We start from the raw sequence: 18,766 nt of genomic DNA on the forward strand, positions 1-18,766 counted from the left end.
CAAATCAGGCTCGAAAGAGTTTTTGGAGAATTCCCAATCTTAATAAATAATAGGAAATAAAAAGATTTGTGGCCAATTCATTTCTCAGACGTTCATGATACGACACAGCAACCTTCGATAGCTCAGTTGGTAGAGCGGAGGACTGTAGAAGGTTTTGGTTGAAATCCTTAGGTCGCTGGTTCAACTCCGGTTTGAAGGAGTTTTTGGAGAATTCCCAATCTTAATCAATAATAGGAAATAAAAAGATTTGTGGCTAATTCATTCCTCAGATGTTCATGATAAGACACAGCAACCTTCGATAGCTCAGTTGGTAGAGCGGAGGACTGCAGAAGGTCTCATCTGAAATCCTTAGGTCGCTGGTTCGACTCTGGCTCGAAGGAGTTTTTGGAGAATTCCCAATTTTAATTAATAATAGGAAATAAAAAGATTCGTGGCTAATTCATTCCTCAGATGTTCTTGAGAAGATACAGCAACCTTCGATAGCTCAGTTGGTAGAGCGTAGGACTGTAGAAGGTTTTGGTTGAAATCCTTAGGTCGCTGGTTCAACTCCGGCTCGAAGGAGTTTTTGGAGAATTCTTAATCTTAATCACATAAAGGAAATAAAAATACATTTCTCCAACTCATCTAAATATTCAAAATTAAAAATGTCACAGTTGCTTCTTGACGAGTTATACTTTGTTATCCGCATTCCTCAGATGTTCTTGATAAGACACAGCAACCTTCGATAGCTAAGTTGGTACAGCGGAGGACTGTAAAAGGTCTCTGTTGAAATCCTTAGGTCGCTGGTTCAAATCCGGCTCGAAGGAGATTTTGGAGAATTCCCAATCTTAATCAATAATAGCAAATACAAATATTTGTGGCTAATTCATTCCTCAGATGTTCTTGAGAAGGCTCAGCAACCTTCGATAGCTCAGTTGGTAGAGAGGAGAACTGTAGAAGGTCTTATCTGCAATCCTTAGGTCACTGGTTCGACTCTGGCTCGAAGGAGTTTTTGGAGAATTACCAATCTTAATCACAAAAAGGAAATAAAAAGATTTGTGGCTAATTCATTTCTCAGATGTTCTTGAGAAGACACAGCAACCTTCGATAGCTCAGTTGGTAGAAGGAGGACTGTAGAAGGTCTCTATTGAAATCCTTAGGTCGCTGGTTCAAATCCGGCTCGAAGGAGTTTTTGGGGAATTCCCAATCTTAATCAATAATAGGAAATAAAAAGATTTGTGGCTAATTCATTCCTCAGATGTTCTTGAGAAGACAAAGCAACATTCGATAGCCCAGTTGGTAGAACGAAGCACTGTAGAAGGTCTTGGTTAAAATCCTTAGGATGCTGGTTCAAATCAGGCTCGAAAGAGTTTTTGGAGAATTCCCAATCTTAATCAATAAAAGGAAATAAAAAGATTTGTGGCTAATTCATTCCACAGATGTTCTTGAGAAGACACAGCAACCTTCGATAGCTCAGTTGGTAGAGCGGAGGACTGCAGCAGGTCTCATCTGAAATCCTTAGGTCGCTGGTTCGACTCTGGCTCTAAGGAGTTTTGGGAGAATTCCCAATCTTAATCAATAACTGGAAATGAAAAGATTCGTGGCTAATTCATTCCTCAGATGTTCTTGAGTAGACACAGCAACCTTCGATAGCTCAGTTGGTAGAGAGGAGAACTGTAGAAGGTCTCATCTGCAATCCTTAGGTCACTGGTTCGACTCTGGCTCGAAGGAGTTTTTGGAGAATTACCAATCTTAATCACAAAAAGGAAATAAAAAGATTTGTGGCTAATTCATTTCTCAGATGTTCTTGAGAAGACACAGCAACCTTCGATAGCTCAGTTGGTAGAAGGAGGACTGTAGAAGGTCTCTGTTGAAATCCTTAGGTCGCTGGTTCAAATCTGGCTCGAAGGAGTTTTTGGGGAATTCCCAATCTTAATCAATAATAGGAAATAAAAAGATTTGTGGCTAATTCATTCCTCAGATGTTCTTGAGAAGACAAAGCAACATTCGATAGCCCAGTTGGTAGTACGAAGCACTGTAGAAGGTCTCAGTTAAAATCCTTAGGATGCTGGTTCAAATCAGGCTCGAAAGAGTTTTTGGAGAATTCCCAATCTTAATAAATAATAGGAAATAAAAAGATTTGTGGCCAATTCATTTCTCAGACGTTCATGATACGACACAGCAACCTTCGATAGCTCAGTTGGTAGAGCGGAGGACTGTAGAAGGTTTTGGTTGAAATCCTTAGGTCGCTGGTTCAACTCCGGTTTGAAGGAGTTTTTGGAGAATTCCCAATCTTAATCAATAATAGGAAATAAAAAGATTTGTGGCTAATTCATTCCTCAGATGTTCATGATAAGACACAGCAACCTTCGATAGCTCAGTTGGTAGAGCGGAGGACTGCAGAAGGTCTCATCTGAAATCCTTAGGTCGCTGGTTCGACTCTGGCTCGAAGGAGTTTTTGGAGAATTCCCAATTTTAATTAATAATAGGAAATAAAAAGATTCGTGGCTAATTCATTCCTCAGATGTTCTTGAGAAGATACAGCAACCTTCGATAGCTCAGTTGGTAGAGCGAAGGACTGTAGAAGGTTTTGGTTGAAATCCTTAGGTCGCTGGTTCAACTCCGGCTCGAAGGAGTTTTTGGAGAATTCTTAATCTTAATCACATAAAGGAAATAAAAATACATTTCTCCAACTCATCTAAATATTCAAAATTAAAAATGTCACAGTTGCTTCTTGACGAGTTATACTTTGTTATCCGCATTCCTCAGATGTTCTTGATAAGACACAGCAACCTTCGATAGCTAAGTTGGTACAGCGGAGGACTGTAAAAGGTCTCTGTTGAAATCCTTAGGTCGCTGGTTCAAATCCGGCTCGAAGGAGATTTTGGAGAATTCCCAATCTTAATCAATAATAGCAAATACAAATATTTGTGGCTAATTCATTCCTCAGATGTTCTTGAGAAGGCTCAGCAACCTTCGATAGCTCAGTTGGTAGAGAGGAGAACTGTAGAAGGTCTCATCTGCAATCCTTAGGTCACTGGTTCGACTCTGGCTCGAAGGAGTTTTTGGAGAATTACCAATCTTAATCACAAAAAGGAAATAAAAAGATTTGTGGCTAATTCATTTCTCAGATGTTCTTGAGAAGACACAGCAACCTTCGATAGCTCAGTTGGTAGAAGGAGGACTGTAGAAGGTCTCTATTGAAATCCTTAGGTCGCTGGTTCAAATCCGGCTCGAAGGAGTTTTTGGGGAATTCCCAATCTTAATCAATAATAGGAAATAAAAAGATTTGTGGCTAATTCATTCCTCAAATGTTCTTGAGAAGACTAAGCAACATTCGATAGCCCAGTTGGTAGAACGAAGCACTGTAGAAGGTCTTGGTTAAAATCCTTAGGATGCTGGTTCAAATCAGGCTCGAAAGAGTTTTTGGAGAATTCCCAATCTTAATCAATAATAGGAAATAAAAAGATTTGTGGCTAATTCATTCCACAGATGTTCTTGAGAAGACACAGCAACCTTCGATAGCTCAGTTGGTAGAGCGGAGGACTGCAGCAGGTCTCATCTGAAATCCTTAGGTCGCTGGTTCGACTCTGGCTCTAAGGAGTTTTGGGAGAATTCCCAATCTTAATCAATAACTGGAAATGAAAAGATTCGTGGCTAATTCATTCCTCAGATGTTCTTGAGTAGACACAGCAACCTTCGATAGCTCAGTTGGTAGAGAGGAGAACTGTAGAAGGTCTCATCTGCAATCCTTAGGTCACTGGTTCGACTCTGGCTCGAAGGAGTTTTTGGAGAATTACCAATCTTAATCACAAAAAGGAAATAAAAAGATTTGTGGCTAATTCATTTCTCAGATGTTCTTGAGAAGACACAGCAACCTTCGATAGCTCAGTTGGTAGAAGGAGGACTGTAGAAGGTCTCTGTTGAAATCCTTAGGTCGCTGGTTCAAATCCGGCTCGAAGGAGTTTTTGGGGAATTCCCAATCTTAATCAATAATAGGAAATAAAAAGATTTGTGGCTAATTCATTCCTCAGATGTTCTTGAGAAGACAAAGCAACATTTGATAGCCCAGTTGGTAGAACGAAGCACTGTAGAAGGTCTTGGTTAAAATCCTTAGGATGCTGGTTCAAATCAGGCTCGAAAGAGTTTTTGGAGAATTCCCAATCTTAATCAATAATAGGAAATAAAAAGATTTGTGGCTAATTCATTCCACAGATGTTCTTGAGAAGACACAGCAACCTTCGATAGCTCAGTTGGTAGAGCGGAGGACTGCAGAAGGTCTCATCTGAAATCCTTAGGTCGCTGGTTCGACTCTGGCTCTAAGGAGTTTTGGGAGAATTCCCAATCTTAATCAATAACTGGAAATGAAAAGATTCGTGGCTAATTCATTCCTCAGATGTTCTTGAGAAGATAAGGCAACCTTCGATAGCTCAGTTGGTGGAGTGGAGGACTGTTGAAGGTTTTGGTTGAAATCCTTAGGTCGCTGGTTCAACTCCGGCTCTAAGGAGTTTTTGGAGAATTCCCAATCTTAATCAATAATAGGAAATAAAAAGATTCGTGGCTAATTCATTCCTCAGATGTTCTTGAGAAGATAAAGCAACCTTCGATAGCTCAGTTGGTAGAGCGGAGGACTGTAGAAGGTCTCTGTTGAAATCTTTAGGTCGCTGGTTCAAATCCGGCTCGAAGGAGTTTTTGGAGAATTCCCAATCTTAATCAATAATAGGAAATAAAAAGATTTGTGGCTAATTCATTCCTCAGATGTTCTTGAGAAGACACAGCAACCTTCGATAGCTCAGTTGGTAGAAGGAGGACTGTAGAAGGTCTCAGCTGATATTCTTAGGTCGTTGGTTCGACTCCGAGTTTTTGGAGAATTCCCAATCTTAATCACATATAGGAAATAAAAATACATTTCTCCAACTCATCTAAATATACAAAATTAAAAATGTCACAGTTGCTCCTTGAAGCGTTATACTTTGTTATCCCCATTCCTCAGATGTTCTTGATAAGACACAACAACCTTCGATAGCTCAGTTGGGAGAGCGGAGGACTGTAGAATGTCTCAGCAGAAATCCTTAGGTCGCTGGTTCAAATCCGGCTAGAAGGAGTTTTTGGAGAATTCCCAATCTTAATCAATAATAGGAAATAAAAATAAATTTCTCCAACTCAAGGTCTCTGTTGAAATCTTTAGGTCGCTGGTTCAAATCCGGCTCAATGGAGTTTTTGGAGAATGCCCAATCTTAATCAATAATAGGAAATAAAAAGATTTGTGGCTTATTCATTCCTCAGTTGTTCTTGATAATACACAGCAACCTTCGATAGCTCAGTTGGTGGAGCGGAGGACTGTAGAAGGTTTTGGTTGAAGTCCTTAGGTCGCTGGTTCAACTCAGGCTCTAAGGAGTTTTTGGAGAATTCCCAATCTTAATCAATAATAGGAAATAAAAAGATTTGTGGCTAATTCATTCCTCAGATGTTCTTGAGAAGACACAGCAACCTTCGATAGCTCAGTTGGTAGAAGGAGGACTGTAGAAGGTCTCAGTTGATATTCTTAGGTCGTTGGTTCGACTCCGCCTTGAAGAAGTTTTTGGAGAATTCCCAATCTTAATCACATTTAGGAAATAAAAATACATTTCTCCAACTCATCGAAATATACAAATTTAAAAATGTCTACGAGGACTGTAGAAGGTCTCTGAAGGTTATCTGGTTATCTGGTTATCCGGCTATATTTTTAAAGCACTTCTGGTCAATGCTTGCTCCACTATTCTTAAGAGTAGTAACAGAAATTAAAACTAATGGTCACATACGCCCACACATGAATACAGCAGCAATTAAACTTTTATTAAAGCCAGAAAAAGACCCCACCCTTCCATCAAGTTACCGTCCGATTTCACTAATTAACACTGATATTAAAATTATCACTAAGGCTTTTACATCTAGATTAGAAACAGTAATCCCGACAATCATTCATAGCGACCAAACAGGCTTTATTAAAGAGCGTCACTCTACTAATAATATTAGAAGGCTCTTTAACCTTATTAGTATGTCACAGCGGCATGATAAAAAGGCAGTTATTATATCATTGGATGCAGAAAAAGCTTTTGATAAAGTTAACTGGTCCTTCCTCTTTGCTGTTTTAAATAAATTTGGCTTTGGGAAGTCATTTATTCACTGGGTGTCAGTATTATATGATTCTCCTAAAGCTACTGTTACTACTAATGGGATTATATCTAAGAGTTTTACTCTACAGAGAGGCACAAGACAGGGATGCCCACTGTCGCCTTTATTATTTGCAATATTTATTGAACCGCTTGCATTAGCCATACGCCAGGAAAGAATGATTCAAGGAATTCACTCTGGGGTAACAGAACATAAAATTAATCTATATGCCGATGATATTTTACTTTATTTAGAAAAGCCTGCTATTTCATTAGGGGAAGTATTTAACTTAATAACTAAATTCTCACAGTTATCAGACTATTCTATTAACTGGACAAAATCAACACTTCTACCTATTACAGAAAATTCATGGAACCCTGCAAGCCAGGACCCATACTACTCATTTCCTATAGGTAATTTAAAATACTTAGGCATAAAAATCTCACCTAAATTAACTGATTTAGTTAATTTAAATTTCACTCCACTTCTGGATAGCATTTATAGTGACTTGGAGCGCTGGAATAATCTTCCTATTTCTCTAATAGGACGAATAGCCACTATTAAAATGAAAGTTTTACCCAAAATAAACTATTTTTTCTCAATGATTCCATTTAAACCTACGGCTAACTGGTTCCAGTTGTTGGACTCAGCCGTTACAAAATTTTACTGGAAAAAAAAGAAGAAGCAAAGATTATTCTATCTACTCTTCAGAAAAATAAATCCAAAGGAGGTCTAGAGGCACCAAATTTTATGCACTATTATATAGCCAACCAGCTACAATATATTATTTTATGGGCACAACCCAATAGAGATACTAACTGTTGGCTGGAACTAGAACAGAAGGATTGTAATAACCTCAGACTCCTAGATTTACTCTTTATTACAACATCGATTAAGCGCCATAACTGCTTTAAAAATCCAATGATTTCCGCCACCCTGACTGCCTGGTGGAAGGCACTAGAAATGACAAAAGCCAAAGTGGAGCCCAGCGGGCTTTCTCCCCTATGGCATAACCCCGACTTTCAAATTAACAACCAATCGTTTTATTTGAATGTGTGGGAGCAGAAAGGAATTACACATCTCCACCATCTCTTCTCAGATAATATGTTTATATCATATACATCCTTGCTCCAAAAATATAAAATAAAAAACGGAAACTTTTTACATTATTTGCAAGTTAAAAGTATGATAAAGAAACAAATTCCAACACTCCAGGGTACGCTCCAACCGCCTGTTTTAGCTAAAGATATTACCAAGCTTTCTCCGACAACAACAAAAAAACTCTCAAAAATATATAAGTTACTTTCATATACTGATAAAACGTCTTTACCCATCTCAAAATGGGAAACAGACTTGTCTATAGCTCCGGAATCTGTCTTTTGGATTCAAGTTTGTGAAAATGTTTTTAAAATGACAAAACACACAAATTTACAACTTATCCAATATAAAATTATTCACAGAACATACATTACTCAATATATGATGAAGAAAATGGGACTCTCAGACTCCGACATTTGTCTCCAGTGTTTACAAAACACTACAGACACTTATTTTCATGCTTTATGGTTATGTACTCCGGTTATGTGTTTCTGGACTAAAGTCTTAGAAAAACTTTCCGCTGTCTTGGACTGTAGGATACCGTTCTCTCCAAACTTGTGTTTGCTAGGTGACTTAACAACAACTGACTTACCACATAAACAATTTCAATCTATACTTGTAGCCCTTACTATCGCAAAAAAAACAATTCTTGTTAACTGGAAAAATAAACAAACTTTGAATATCGACCAATGGTCTAACCTCCTCATAAATCATATTTTAATGGAAAAAATATCTGCCTCAAATAAAAACCAAATGTCAAAATTTAAAGAAACATGGTCTACGTATAGAATTTTTTTTAACCTAAACTTGGATCTCAATTCTGCCTGTTAGCGAGAGCCACAGCAGCGTTATAACTTGCATTGATGTTTCTGTATTTCGCAATTTGTAACTAATGGTTGTGTTTCTATAGTCAGGAACCCGGCTGCTGCCAGCGGGATCGAGCGGATTTGCCTCCGATGGGCACCTGGGGTTGATATTCGGATTCACGGCATGCCAGTGGGTTAATTCTGTGAGTGCTGTCCCCCCTGGCTGGGCGTGGGCGGGTCTGACCCTCTGTTGGCTGCTGGGTGGCGGCTGCGTCTTGGCCGTTCCCTGGGTCTCTTGGGGGGTGCTGCGTTGCGGGGCTTTCCCTGGTGTCGGGGGCGGCGCCGTTCCGGCGCGGTCCGTCGCTCTGGGCCCGGCGACGCGATTCGGGGCCTGTGGACCGCCGGGGTGCCCGGTGGTTCCCTCTCCCCTCCCCCTTCCTCCCCCTTGCTGCCTCTCCCTCCTCGCCTCTCCCCGCCCGTCCTCCGCCTCCCTGTCCCTTCTCCCTCGTCACCCTTCTTCCTCCTCTCCCCCTTTCTCTGCGGCCCTGCCGCTGCCCCCTGCCCTTCTTGTCGTCTCCTTCCCCCCTCCCTTCCCCCTCCCCGGTACGCCTTCCTTCCCCTCCCCTGGGCCGGGGGCTCCATCCATGGCCCGGGTCTCGGTGCTACGGGGGCCGGCGGGGTGGCTGGGGTTTGATGTCGTGCCCGCCCCGCTCCAGTGGGCGTCTTGGCACCTCGGGCGGGACCCAGTATCCGGGGGGCGAGCCCTATCGCCACGCCGGACGGGTCCCATATGCCCGCCGGGGTCCCGGTGGGGTGGGTGGGGGCTTGGTGGGCCGGTGTGCCTCCTGCCCCCGCCCGGTTGGGGAGGGCCCCGCTGGTCGCTCCTCTTAACTCACTACACTAGGTTTGCACAATACACTTTTATAGACATATAGGGCACATAACACACTTTGGGGGGTGGGGTAGGGTGGAAACACCGTCTTCACCCTACAACTCCCCTCCAATTTTAATACACCACACAACTTGGGGGGGGGGGGCTTGTGGGGGTGCCAGCGGCTGGGGGCCGCAGTATAGAGCAGTGCTGCGGTCCCCTGTCCGTGCCCCCCCCCGCCCTATCTATTTTTTTTGTAATGTACCACATACACTCAGTAACATGCTTGGGAGGCGGGTGGATCGGAGCGTGGGAATATCATTTCCCTCGGCTCCGGTTCACCTGCTCCTAATTTTAATGCACCACACACACACACTTGTATATACACTGGGTGGGGTCACATTCACGGTTTAGGGGTAGAGTTCGCCAGTCGGCGAGCTGGCGGACTCAGTAACAGGGGTTAACTTTCACAAAGAACGCTGGGGTGACGACCGGGGCCTTCCCCCGCTGGGCCTGGCGTTCGGGGGTGTCGGCCGCCCTCCGGTGCCCCCATCTCCCCCTTCTGCCCCTGGTGTTCCGTCCCTCCACACGGCGGGGGGTGGGGTGGGCGCGGCTGCCCTCTCCGCTCCGCTGTCCGGCCCCTCTTCGGCGCCGGTGCCTGGGTGCGGGTGGTCCCCGGGGGCTGGGGGTCGGGGGTTGGGGGGCTTCCGGTTGGTCGGGGTGGGGTCGGGGGGGGCGGCTTTGTTGGGGGGGGGGCGGTGGTGGGGGTTGCGGGGTGGGGGGGTGTCTGGGGGATTGGGGACCTGGGGGCGGCTGGGCTGGGTTGGGGTGGGTGGCGAGGGTGGATGGGGGGCGGGGGGTCGTGGTGGGTGCGGGGGTTGGGGGCCGGTGGGGTGCCTGGCGGGCCTGCAGTGCCCCGTTCTGCTGCGTTGGGTCGGGGACGCGGGCCGTGTTGGGGCGGGGGGCGCTCCTGCTCCTGAGTTTGCTCTTCGGCCGGTGGCCCTGGCGGGGCCCGGGGGTCGTCCTTTGGCGCTGCCGCGGCCTGGGGGGCCCTGAGGTGTTGCGCTTGCTCTGTTCCGGCAGGGGTCGACGGCTCCCCTCTTTGGTGGAGATTTTCATGCATGCCAGATCCACCACACCAGCATCTACCGAAACTCAGACACAATCTGTTTCCTCCTCAGGTCATTAAATCGGTGGAGGCTGGTGTCTGTGGATCTCACTCGGCTTCGTCTGTCCTTCCTTCCTTTTCTCGGTCTCTCCTTCGGTCTCTTGAGGCCTCCCTGATTTTATGTTTTTTGGATTTGTTGGGGTCTGGATGTTTCTTGGGCTGGGGAGGAGTTCTGGTGGGGGGTGTCTGGTCGGTGCTGGATTTCACCTTCCTTGGTTTTCTTCGGTCCCCTCGGGTCTCCTGACGGCGGTGTTCGGTTTAGGTGAACGGTATGAGATTTTTTCTAATAGTTTTTTTTGGTGAGCTAACAAATACACGCACGCACGCACGCACACACGCACGCACGCACGCACGCACATACACATTCTCACCCACACAGACACAAAAAATAAAAATAATAATAATAATAACAAAAAAAAATTAAATAAAAATAAAGAGCAATGATGATGACATTTCCGAATGAACAATACTGAGCTCTTTAGAAAAAAAAAAAAAAAAAGAAGGTCTCTGTTGAAATCCTTAGGTCGCTGGTTCAAATCCGGCTCGAAGGAGTTTTTGGAGAATTCCCAATCTTAATCAATAATAGGAAATAAAAAGATTTGTGGCTAATTCATTCCTCAGATGTTCTTGAGAAGACACAGCAACCTTCGATAGCTCATTTGTTAGAGTGGAGGACTGCAGAAGGTCTCATCTGAAATCTTTAGGTCGCTGGTTAGACTCCGGCTCGATGGAGTTTTTGGAGAACTCCCAATCTTAATTACAAATAGGAAATAAAAATATATTTCTCCAACTCATCGAAATATACAAAATTAAAAATGTCACAGATGCTCCTTGACGAGTTATACTTTGTTATCCCCATTCCTCAGATGTTCTTGATAAGACACAGCAACCTTCGATAGCTCAGTTGGTAGAGCGGAGGACTGTAGAAGGTCTCTGTTGAAATCCTTAGGTCGCTGGTTCAAATCTGGTTCGAAGACATTTTTGGGGAATTCCCAATCTTAATCAATAATAAGAAATAAAAAGATTTGTGGCTAATTCATTCCTCAGATTATCTTGATAAGAGACAGCAACCTTCGATAACTCAGTTGGTAGAGCGGAGGACTGTAGAAGGTTTTGGTTGAAATCCGTAGGTCGCTGGTTCAACTCCGGCTCTAAGGAGTTTTTGGAGAATTCCCAATCTTAATCAATAATAGGAAATAAAAAGATTCGTGGCTAATTCATTCCTCAGATGTTCTTGAGAAGATACAGCAACCTTCGATAGTTCAGTTGGTAGAGCGGAGAACTGTAGAAGGTTTTAGTTGAAATCCTGAGGTCGCTGTTTCAACTCCGGTTCGAAGGAGTTTTTGGAGAATTCCCAATTTTAATCAATAATAGGAAATAAAAAGATTTGTGGCTAATTCATTCCTCAGATGTTCTTGAGAAGATACAGCAACCTTTGATAGCTCAGTTGGTCGAGCGGAGGACTGTAAAAGGTCTCTGTTGAAATCCTTAGGTCGCTGGTTCAAATCCGGCTCGAAGGAGTTTTTGGAGAATTCCCAATCTTAATCACATAAAGGAAATAAAAAGATTTGTGGCGAATTCATTCCTCAGATGTTCTTGAGAAGACACAGCAACCTTCGATAGCTCAGTTGGTAGAGCGGAGGACTGCAGAAGGTCTCATTTGAAATCCTTAGGTCCCTGGTTCGACCCCGCCTCAAAGGAGTTTTTGGAGAATTCCCAATCTTAATTACAAATAGGAAATAAAAATATATTTCTCCAACTCATCGAAATATACAAAATTAAAAATGTCACAGATGCTCCTTGACGAGTTATACTTGTTTATCCCCATTCCTCAGATGTTCTTGATAAGACACAGCAACCTTCGATAGCTCAGTTGGTAGAGCGGAGTACTGTAGAAGGTTTTGGTTGAAATCCTTAGGTCGCTGGTTCAACTCCGGCTCTAAGGAGTTTTTGGAGAATTCCCAATCTTAATCAATAATAGGAAATAAAAAGATTCGTGGCTAATTCATTCCTCAGATGTTCTTGAGAAGATACAGCAACCTTCGATAGTTCAGTTGGTAGAGCGGAGAACTGTAGAAGGTTTTAGTTGAAATCCTGAGGTCGCTGTTTCAACTCCGGTTCGAAGGAGTTTTTGGAGAATTCCCAATTTTAATCAATAATAGGAAATAAAAAGATTTGTGGCTAATTCATTCCTCAGATGTTCTTGAGAAGATACAGCAACCTTTGATAGCTCAGTTGGTCGAGCGGAGGACTGTAAAAGGTCTCTGTTGAAATCCTTAGGTCGCTGGTTCAAATCCGGCTCGAAGGAGTTTTTGGAGAATTCCCAATCTTAATCACATAAAGGAAATAAAAAGATTTGTGGCGAATTCATTCCTCAGATGTTCTTGAGAAGACACAGCAACCTTCGATAGCTCAGTTGGTAGAGCGGAGGACTGCAGAAGGTCTCATTTGAAATCCTTAGGTCCCTGGTTCGACCCCGCCTCAAAGGAGTTTTTGGAGAATTCCCAATCTTAATTACAAATAGGAAATAAAAATATATTTCTCCAACTCATCGAAATATACAAAATTAAAAATGTCACAGATGCTCCTTGACGAGTTATACTTGTTTATCCCCATTCCTCAGATGTTCTTGATAAGACACAGCAACCTTCGATAGCTCAGTTGGTAGAGCGGAGGACTGTAGAAGGTCTCTGTTGAAATCCTTAGGTCGCTGGTTCAAATCTGGCTCGAAAGAGTTTTTGGGGAATTCCCAATCTTAATCAATAATAGGAAATAAAAAGATTTGTGGCTAATTCATTCCTCAGATGTTCTTGATAAGACACAGCAACCTTCGATAGCTCAGTTGGTAGAGCGGAGGACTGTAGAAGGTGTTGGTTGAAATCCGTAGGTCGCTGGTTCAACTCCGGCTCTAAGGAGTTTTTGGAGAATTCCCAATCTTAATCAATAATAGGAAATAAAAAGATTCAAAAACAAAACACACAAATTTACAACTTATCCAATATAAAATTATTCACAGAACATACATTACTCAATATATGATGAAGAAAATGGGACTCTCAGACTCCGACATTTGTCTCCAGTGTTTACAAAACACTACAGACACTTATTTTCATGCTTTATGGTTATGTACTCCGGTTATGTGTTTCTGGACTAAAGTCTTAGAAAAACTTTCCGCTGTCTTGGACTGTAGGATACCGTTCTCTCCAAACTTGTGTTTGCTAGGTGACTTAACAACAATTGACTTACCACATAAACAATTTCAATCTATACTTGTAGCCCTTACTATCGCAAAAAAAACAATTCTTGTTAACTGGAAAAATAAACAAACTTTGAATATCGACCAATGGTCTAACCTCCTCATAAATCATATTTTAATGGAAAAAATATCTGCCTCAAATAAAAACCAAATGTCAAAATTTAAAGAAACATGGTCTACGTATATAGAATTTTTTAACCTAAACTTGGATTTTAATTCTGCCTGTTAGCGAGAGCCACAGCAGCGTTATAACTTGCATTGATGTTTCTGTATTAGGCAATTTGTAACTAATGGTTGTGTTTCTATAGTCAGGAACCCGGCTGCTGCCAGCGGGATCGAGCGGATTCACCTCCGATGGGCACCAGGGGTTGATATTCGGATTCACGGCATGCCAGTGGGTTAATTCTGTGGGTGCTGTCCCCCCTGGCGGGGAGTGGGCGGGTCTGCCCCTCTGTTGGCTGCTAGGTGGCGGCTGCGTCTTGGCCGTTCCCTGGGTCTCTTGGGGGGTGCTGCGTTGCGGGGCTTTCCCTGGTGTCGGGGGCGGCGCCGTTCCGGCGCGGTCCGTCGCTCTGGGCCCGGCGACGCGGTTCGGGGCCCGTGGGCCGCCGGGGTGCCCGGTGGTTCCCTCTCCCCTCCCCCTTCCTCCCCCTTGCTGCCTCTCCCTCCTCGCCTCTCCCCGCCCGTCCTCCGCCTCCCTGTCCCCTCTCCCTCGTCGCCCTTCCTCCTCCTCTCCCCCTCTCCTTGCGTCCCTGCCGCTGCCCCCTGCCCTTCTTGTCGTCCCCTTCCCTCCTCCCTTCCCCTTCCCCGGTACGCCTTCCTTCCCCTCCCCTGGGCCGGGGGCTCCATCCATGGCCCGGGTCTCGGTGCTATGGGGGCCGGCGGGGGTGGCTGGGGTTTGGTGTCGTGCCCGCCCCGCTCCGGTGGGCGTCCTGACACCTCGGGCGGGACCCAGTATCCGGGGGGCTGGGTTGGGCTGGGTGGCGGGGGTGGATGGGGGGCGGGGGGTCGTGGGGGGGGGGGGGTTGGAGGCCGGTGGGGTGCCTGGTGGGCCTGCAGTGCCCCGTCCTGCTGCGTTGGGCCGGGGGCGCGGGCCGTGTTGGGGCGGGGGGCGCTCCTGCTCCTGGGTTTGCTCTCCGGCCGGTGGCCCTGGTGGGGCCCGGGGGTCGTCCTTTGGCGCTGCCGCGGCCTGGGGGGCCCTGAGGTGTTGCGCTTGCTCTGTTCCGGCGGGGATCGACGGCTCCCCTCTCTGGTGGAGATTTTCATGCATGCCAGATCCACCACACCAGCATCTACCGAAACTCAGACACAATCTGTTTCCTCCTCAGGTTATTGAATTGGTGGAGGCTGGTGTCTGCGGATCTCACGCGGCTTCGTCTGTCCTTCCTTCCTTTTCTCGGTCTCTCCGTTGGTCTCTTGAGGCCTCCCTGATTTTATGTTTTTTGGATTTGTTGGGGTCTGGATGTTTCTTGGGCTGGGGAGGAGTTCTGGTGGGGGGTGTCTGGTTGGTGCTGGATTTCACCTTCCTTGGTTTTCTTCGGTCCCCTCGGGTCTCCTGGTGTTCGATTTAGGTGAACGGTATGAGATTTTTTTCTAATAGGTTTTCTGGTGAGCTAACAAATACACACACGCACGCACGCACGCACGCACGCACGCACATACACATACTCACCCACACACACAAAAAAATATATATATATATATGTATGTATGTATGTATGTATATATATATATATATATATGTATGTATATATATGTATATATAACTATATATATATTTAAAAAAAAAAAAAAAAGAGCAATGATGATGACATTTCCGAATGAACAATACTGAGCTCTTAAGAGAAAAAAATAAATAAAAATAAATTAAAAAAAATAAAAAAAATAAAATAAAAAAAAGGAAATAAAAAGATTCGTGGCTAATTCATTCCTCAGATGTTCTTGAGAAGATACAGCAACCTTCGATAGTTCAGTTGGTAGAGCGGAGAACTGTAGAAGGTTTTAGTTGAAATCCTGAGGTCGCTGTTTCAACTCCGGTTCGAAGGAGTTTTTGGAGAATTCCCAATCTTAATCAATAATAGGAAATAAAAAGATTTGTGGCGAATTTATTCCTCAGATGTTCTTGAGAAGACACATCAACCTTCGATAGCTCAGTTGGTCGAAGGAGCACTGTAGAAGGTCTCTGTTGAAATCCTTAGGTTGCTGGTTCAACTCCGGCTCGAAGGAGTTTTTGGAGAATTCCCAATCTTAATAAATAATAGGAAATAAAAAGATTTGTGGCTAATTCATTCCTCAGATGTTCTTGAGAAGACACAGCAACCTTCGATAGCTCAGTTGGTAGAAGGAGGACTGTAGAAGGTCTCAGTTGATATTCTTAGGTCGTTGGTTCCACTCCGGCTTGTAGGAGTTTTTGGAGAATTCCCAATCTTAATCACATATAGGAAATAAAAATACATTTCTCCAACTCATCGAAATATACAAATTTAAAAATTTCACAGTTGCTTGTTGACGAGTTATACTTTGTAAATCCGCATTCCTCAGATGTTCTTGATAAGACACAGCAACCTTCGATAGCTAAGTTGGTACAGCGGAGGACTGTAAAAGGTCTCTGTTGAAATCCTTAGGTCGCTGGTTCAAATCCGGCTCGAAGGAGATTTTGGAGAATTCCCAATCTTAATCACAAATAGGAAATAAAAATACATTTCTCCAACTCATCTAAATATACAAAATTAAAAATGTCACAGATGCTCCTTGACGAGTTATACTTTGTTATCCCCATTCCACAGATGTTCTTGATAAGACACAGCAACCTTCGATAGCTCAGTTGGTAGAAAGAGGACTGTAGAAGGTTTTAGTTGAAATCCTGAGGTCGCTGTTTCAACTCCGGTTCGAAGGAGTTTTTGGAGAATTCCCAATCTTAATCAATAATAGGAAATAAAAAGATTCGTGGCTAATTAATTCCTCAGATGTTCTTGAGAAGATACAGCAACCTTCGATAGCTCAGTTGGTAGGGCGGAGAACTGAAGAAGGTTTTAGTTGAAATCCTGAGGTCGCTGTTTCAACTCCGGTTCGAAGGAGTTTTTGGAGAATTCCCAATCTTAATCAATAATAGGAAATAAAAAGATTCGTGGCTAATTCATTCCTCAGATGTTCTTGAGAAGACACAGCAACCTTCGATAGCTCAGTTGGTAGAGCGGAGGACTGTAGAAGGTTTTAGTTGAAATCCTGAGGTCGCTGTTTCAACTCCGGTTCGAAGGAGTTTTTGGAGAATTCCCAATCTTAATCAATAATAGGAAATAAAAAGATTCGTGGCTAATTCATTCCTCAGATGTTCTTGAGAACATAAGGCAACCTTTGATAGCTCAGTTGGTAAAGCGGAGGAATGCAGAAGGTCTCATCTGAAATCCTTAGGTCGCTGGTTAGACTCTGGCTCGATGGAGTTTTTGGAGAATTCCCAATCTTAATCAATAATAGGAAATAAAAAGATTTGTGGCTTATTCATTCCTCAGATGTTCTTGATAAGGCACAGCAACCTTCGATAGCTCAGTTGGTGGAGCGGAGGACTGTAGAAGGTTTTGGTTGAAATCCTTAGGTCGCTGGTTCAACTCCGGCACTAAGGAGTTTATGGAGAATTCCCAATCTTAATCAATGATAGGAAATAAAAAGATTTGTGGATAATTCATTCCTCAGATGTTCTTGAGAAGATAAGGCAGCCTTCGAAAGCTCAGTTGGTAGAGCGGAGGACTGTAGAAGGTTTCTGTTGAAATCCTTCGGTCGCTGGTTCAAATCCGGCTTGAAGGAGTTTTTTTGAGAATTCCCAATCTTAATCAATAATAGGAAATAAAAAGATTTGTGGTTAATTCATTCCTCAGATGTTTTTGAGAAGACACAGCAACTTTCGATAGCTCAGTTGGTAGAAGAAGGACTGTAGAAGGTCTCAGCTAATACTCTTAGGTCGTTGGTTCGACTCCGGCTTGAAGGAGTTTTTGGAGAATTTCCAATCTTAATCACATATAGGAAATAAAAATACATTTCTCCAACTCATCTAAATATACAAAATTAAAAATGTCACCGTTGCTCCTTGACGAGTTATACTTTGTTATCCCCATTCCTCAGATGTTCTTGATAAGACACAGCAACCTTCGATAGCTCAGTTGGTAGAGCGGAGGTCTGTAGAAGATTTTGGTTGAAATCCTTAGGTCGCTGGTTCAAATCCGGTTCGAAGGAGTGTTTGGAGAATTCCCAATCTTAATCAATAATAGGAAATACAAATAAATTTCTCCAACTCAAGGTCTCTGTTGAAATCTTTAGGTCGCTGGTTCAAATCCGGCTCGATGGAGTTTTTGGAGAATTCCCAATCTTAATCAATAATAGGAAATAAAAATACATTTCTCCAACTCATCTAAATATACAAAATTAAAAATGTCACAGTTGCTCCTTGATGAGTTATATTTTGTTATCCCCATTCCTCAGATGTTCTTGAGAAGACAAGGCAACCTTCGATAGCTCAGTTGGTAGAGCGGTTGACTGTAGAAGGTCTCTGTTGAAATCCTAAGGTCGCTGGTTCAAATCCGGCTCGAATGAGTTTTTGGAGAATTCCAAATCTTAATCAATAATAGCAAATAAAAAGATTTGTGGCTAATTCATTCCTCAGATGTTCTTGAGAAGACACACTAACCTTCGAAAGCTCAGTTGGTAGAGTGGAGGACTGTAGAAGGTCTCTGTTGAAATCCTTCGGTCGCTGGTTCAAATCCGGCTTGAAGGAGTTTTTTTTGAGAATTCCCAATCTTAATCAATAATAGGAAATAAAAAGATTTGTGGCTAATTCATTCCTCAGATGTTCTTGAGAAGACACAGCAACCTTCGATAGCTCAGTTGGTAGAAGAAGGACTGTAGAAGGTCTCTGTTGAAATCCTTCGGTCGCTGGTTCAAATCCGGCTCTAAGGAGTTTTTGGAGAATTCCCAATCTTAATCAATAATAGGAAATAAAAAGATTCGTGGCTAATTCATTCCTCAGATGTTCTTGAGAAGACAAGGCAACCTTCGATAGCTCAGTTGGTAGAGCGGAGGACTGTAGAAGGTCTCTGTTGAAATCCTTAGGTCGCTGGTTCAAATCCGGCTCAAAGGAGTTTTTGGGGAATTCCCAATCTTAATCAATAATAGGAAATAAAAACATTTGTGGCTAATTCATTCCTCAGATGTTCTTGATAAGACACAGCAACCTTCGATAGCTAAGTTGGTAGAGTGGAGGACTGTAGAAGGTTTTGGTTGAAATCCTGAGGTCGCTGTTTCAACTCCGGTTCGAAGGAGTTTTTGGAGAATTCCCAATCTTAATCAATAATACGAAATAAAAAGATTAATGGCTAATTCATTCCTGAGATGTTCTTGAAAAGACACAGCAACCTTTGATAGCTCAGTTGGTAGAGCGGAGAACTGTA

At 43.4% G+C, this 18,766-nt stretch overlaps 18 non-coding genes across 18 annotated transcripts; all 18 read left to right on the top strand.

The window, feature by feature from the left end:
• Positions 1-111: 111 nt before the first annotated feature.
• Positions 112-199, top strand: trnay-gua (transfer RNA tyrosine (anticodon GUA)). The gene is given in 2 exon segments: positions 112-148; positions 164-199. It is a non-coding gene; the product is annotated as a tRNA-Tyr (tRNA).
• Positions 200-292: 93 nt separating this feature from the next.
• trnac-gca (transfer RNA cysteine (anticodon GCA)) lies at positions 293-380 on the top strand. The gene is given in 2 exon segments: positions 293-329; positions 345-380. It is a non-coding gene; the product is annotated as a tRNA-Cys (tRNA).
• Positions 381-473: 93 nt separating this feature from the next.
• On the top strand, positions 474-561 carry trnay-gua (transfer RNA tyrosine (anticodon GUA)). The gene is given in 2 exon segments: positions 474-510; positions 526-561. It is a non-coding gene; the product is annotated as a tRNA-Tyr (tRNA).
• Positions 562-718: 157 nt separating this feature from the next.
• Positions 719-806, top strand: trnay-gua (transfer RNA tyrosine (anticodon GUA)). The gene is given in 2 exon segments: positions 719-755; positions 771-806. It is a non-coding gene; the product is annotated as a tRNA-Tyr (tRNA).
• Positions 807-1,441: 635 nt separating this feature from the next.
• Positions 1,442-1,529, top strand: trnac-gca (transfer RNA cysteine (anticodon GCA)). Its single transcript is given in 2 exon segments — positions 1,442-1,478; positions 1,494-1,529. It is a non-coding gene; the product is annotated as a tRNA-Cys (tRNA).
• A 635-nt stretch (positions 1,530-2,164) lies between these two features.
• On the top strand, positions 2,165-2,252 carry trnay-gua (transfer RNA tyrosine (anticodon GUA)). The gene is given in 2 exon segments: positions 2,165-2,201; positions 2,217-2,252. It is a non-coding gene; the product is annotated as a tRNA-Tyr (tRNA).
• A 93-nt stretch (positions 2,253-2,345) lies between these two features.
• trnac-gca (transfer RNA cysteine (anticodon GCA)) lies at positions 2,346-2,433 on the top strand. Its single transcript is given in 2 exon segments — positions 2,346-2,382; positions 2,398-2,433. It is a non-coding gene; the product is annotated as a tRNA-Cys (tRNA).
• Positions 2,434-2,526: 93 nt separating this feature from the next.
• On the top strand, positions 2,527-2,614 carry trnay-gua (transfer RNA tyrosine (anticodon GUA)). Its single transcript is given in 2 exon segments — positions 2,527-2,563; positions 2,579-2,614. It is a non-coding gene; the product is annotated as a tRNA-Tyr (tRNA).
• A 157-nt stretch (positions 2,615-2,771) lies between these two features.
• On the top strand, positions 2,772-2,859 carry trnay-gua (transfer RNA tyrosine (anticodon GUA)). The gene is given in 2 exon segments: positions 2,772-2,808; positions 2,824-2,859. It is a non-coding gene; the product is annotated as a tRNA-Tyr (tRNA).
• A 635-nt stretch (positions 2,860-3,494) lies between these two features.
• On the top strand, positions 3,495-3,582 carry trnac-gca (transfer RNA cysteine (anticodon GCA)). The gene is given in 2 exon segments: positions 3,495-3,531; positions 3,547-3,582. It is a non-coding gene; the product is annotated as a tRNA-Cys (tRNA).
• A 635-nt stretch (positions 3,583-4,217) lies between these two features.
• On the top strand, positions 4,218-4,305 carry trnac-gca (transfer RNA cysteine (anticodon GCA)). Its single transcript is given in 2 exon segments — positions 4,218-4,254; positions 4,270-4,305. It is a non-coding gene; the product is annotated as a tRNA-Cys (tRNA).
• Positions 4,306-4,579: 274 nt separating this feature from the next.
• Positions 4,580-4,667, top strand: trnay-gua (transfer RNA tyrosine (anticodon GUA)). The gene is given in 2 exon segments: positions 4,580-4,616; positions 4,632-4,667. It is a non-coding gene; the product is annotated as a tRNA-Tyr (tRNA).
• Positions 4,668-11,507: 6,840 nt separating this feature from the next.
• Positions 11,508-11,595, top strand: trnay-gua (transfer RNA tyrosine (anticodon GUA)). Its single transcript is given in 2 exon segments — positions 11,508-11,544; positions 11,560-11,595. It is a non-coding gene; the product is annotated as a tRNA-Tyr (tRNA).
• Positions 11,596-12,295: 700 nt separating this feature from the next.
• trnay-gua (transfer RNA tyrosine (anticodon GUA)) lies at positions 12,296-12,383 on the top strand. The gene is given in 2 exon segments: positions 12,296-12,332; positions 12,348-12,383. It is a non-coding gene; the product is annotated as a tRNA-Tyr (tRNA).
• Positions 12,384-12,721: 338 nt separating this feature from the next.
• Positions 12,722-12,809, top strand: trnay-gua (transfer RNA tyrosine (anticodon GUA)). The gene is given in 2 exon segments: positions 12,722-12,758; positions 12,774-12,809. It is a non-coding gene; the product is annotated as a tRNA-Tyr (tRNA).
• Positions 12,810-15,892: 3,083 nt separating this feature from the next.
• On the top strand, positions 15,893-15,980 carry trnay-gua (transfer RNA tyrosine (anticodon GUA)). Its single transcript is given in 2 exon segments — positions 15,893-15,929; positions 15,945-15,980. It is a non-coding gene; the product is annotated as a tRNA-Tyr (tRNA).
• A 1,487-nt stretch (positions 15,981-17,467) lies between these two features.
• On the top strand, positions 17,468-17,555 carry trnay-gua (transfer RNA tyrosine (anticodon GUA)). The gene is given in 2 exon segments: positions 17,468-17,504; positions 17,520-17,555. It is a non-coding gene; the product is annotated as a tRNA-Tyr (tRNA).
• An 813-nt stretch (positions 17,556-18,368) lies between these two features.
• On the top strand, positions 18,369-18,456 carry trnay-gua (transfer RNA tyrosine (anticodon GUA)). The gene is given in 2 exon segments: positions 18,369-18,405; positions 18,421-18,456. It is a non-coding gene; the product is annotated as a tRNA-Tyr (tRNA).
• Positions 18,457-18,766: the final 310 nt, after the last annotated feature.

This window comes from Leptonotus elevatus, chromosome 1 (assembly GCF_054856555.1).
Source record: "Leptonotus elevatus isolate MCC_2025b chromosome 1, RoL_Lele_1.0, whole genome shotgun sequence".
NCBI classification, from domain to species: Eukaryota; Metazoa; Chordata; class Actinopteri; order Syngnathiformes; family Syngnathidae; genus Leptonotus; species Leptonotus elevatus.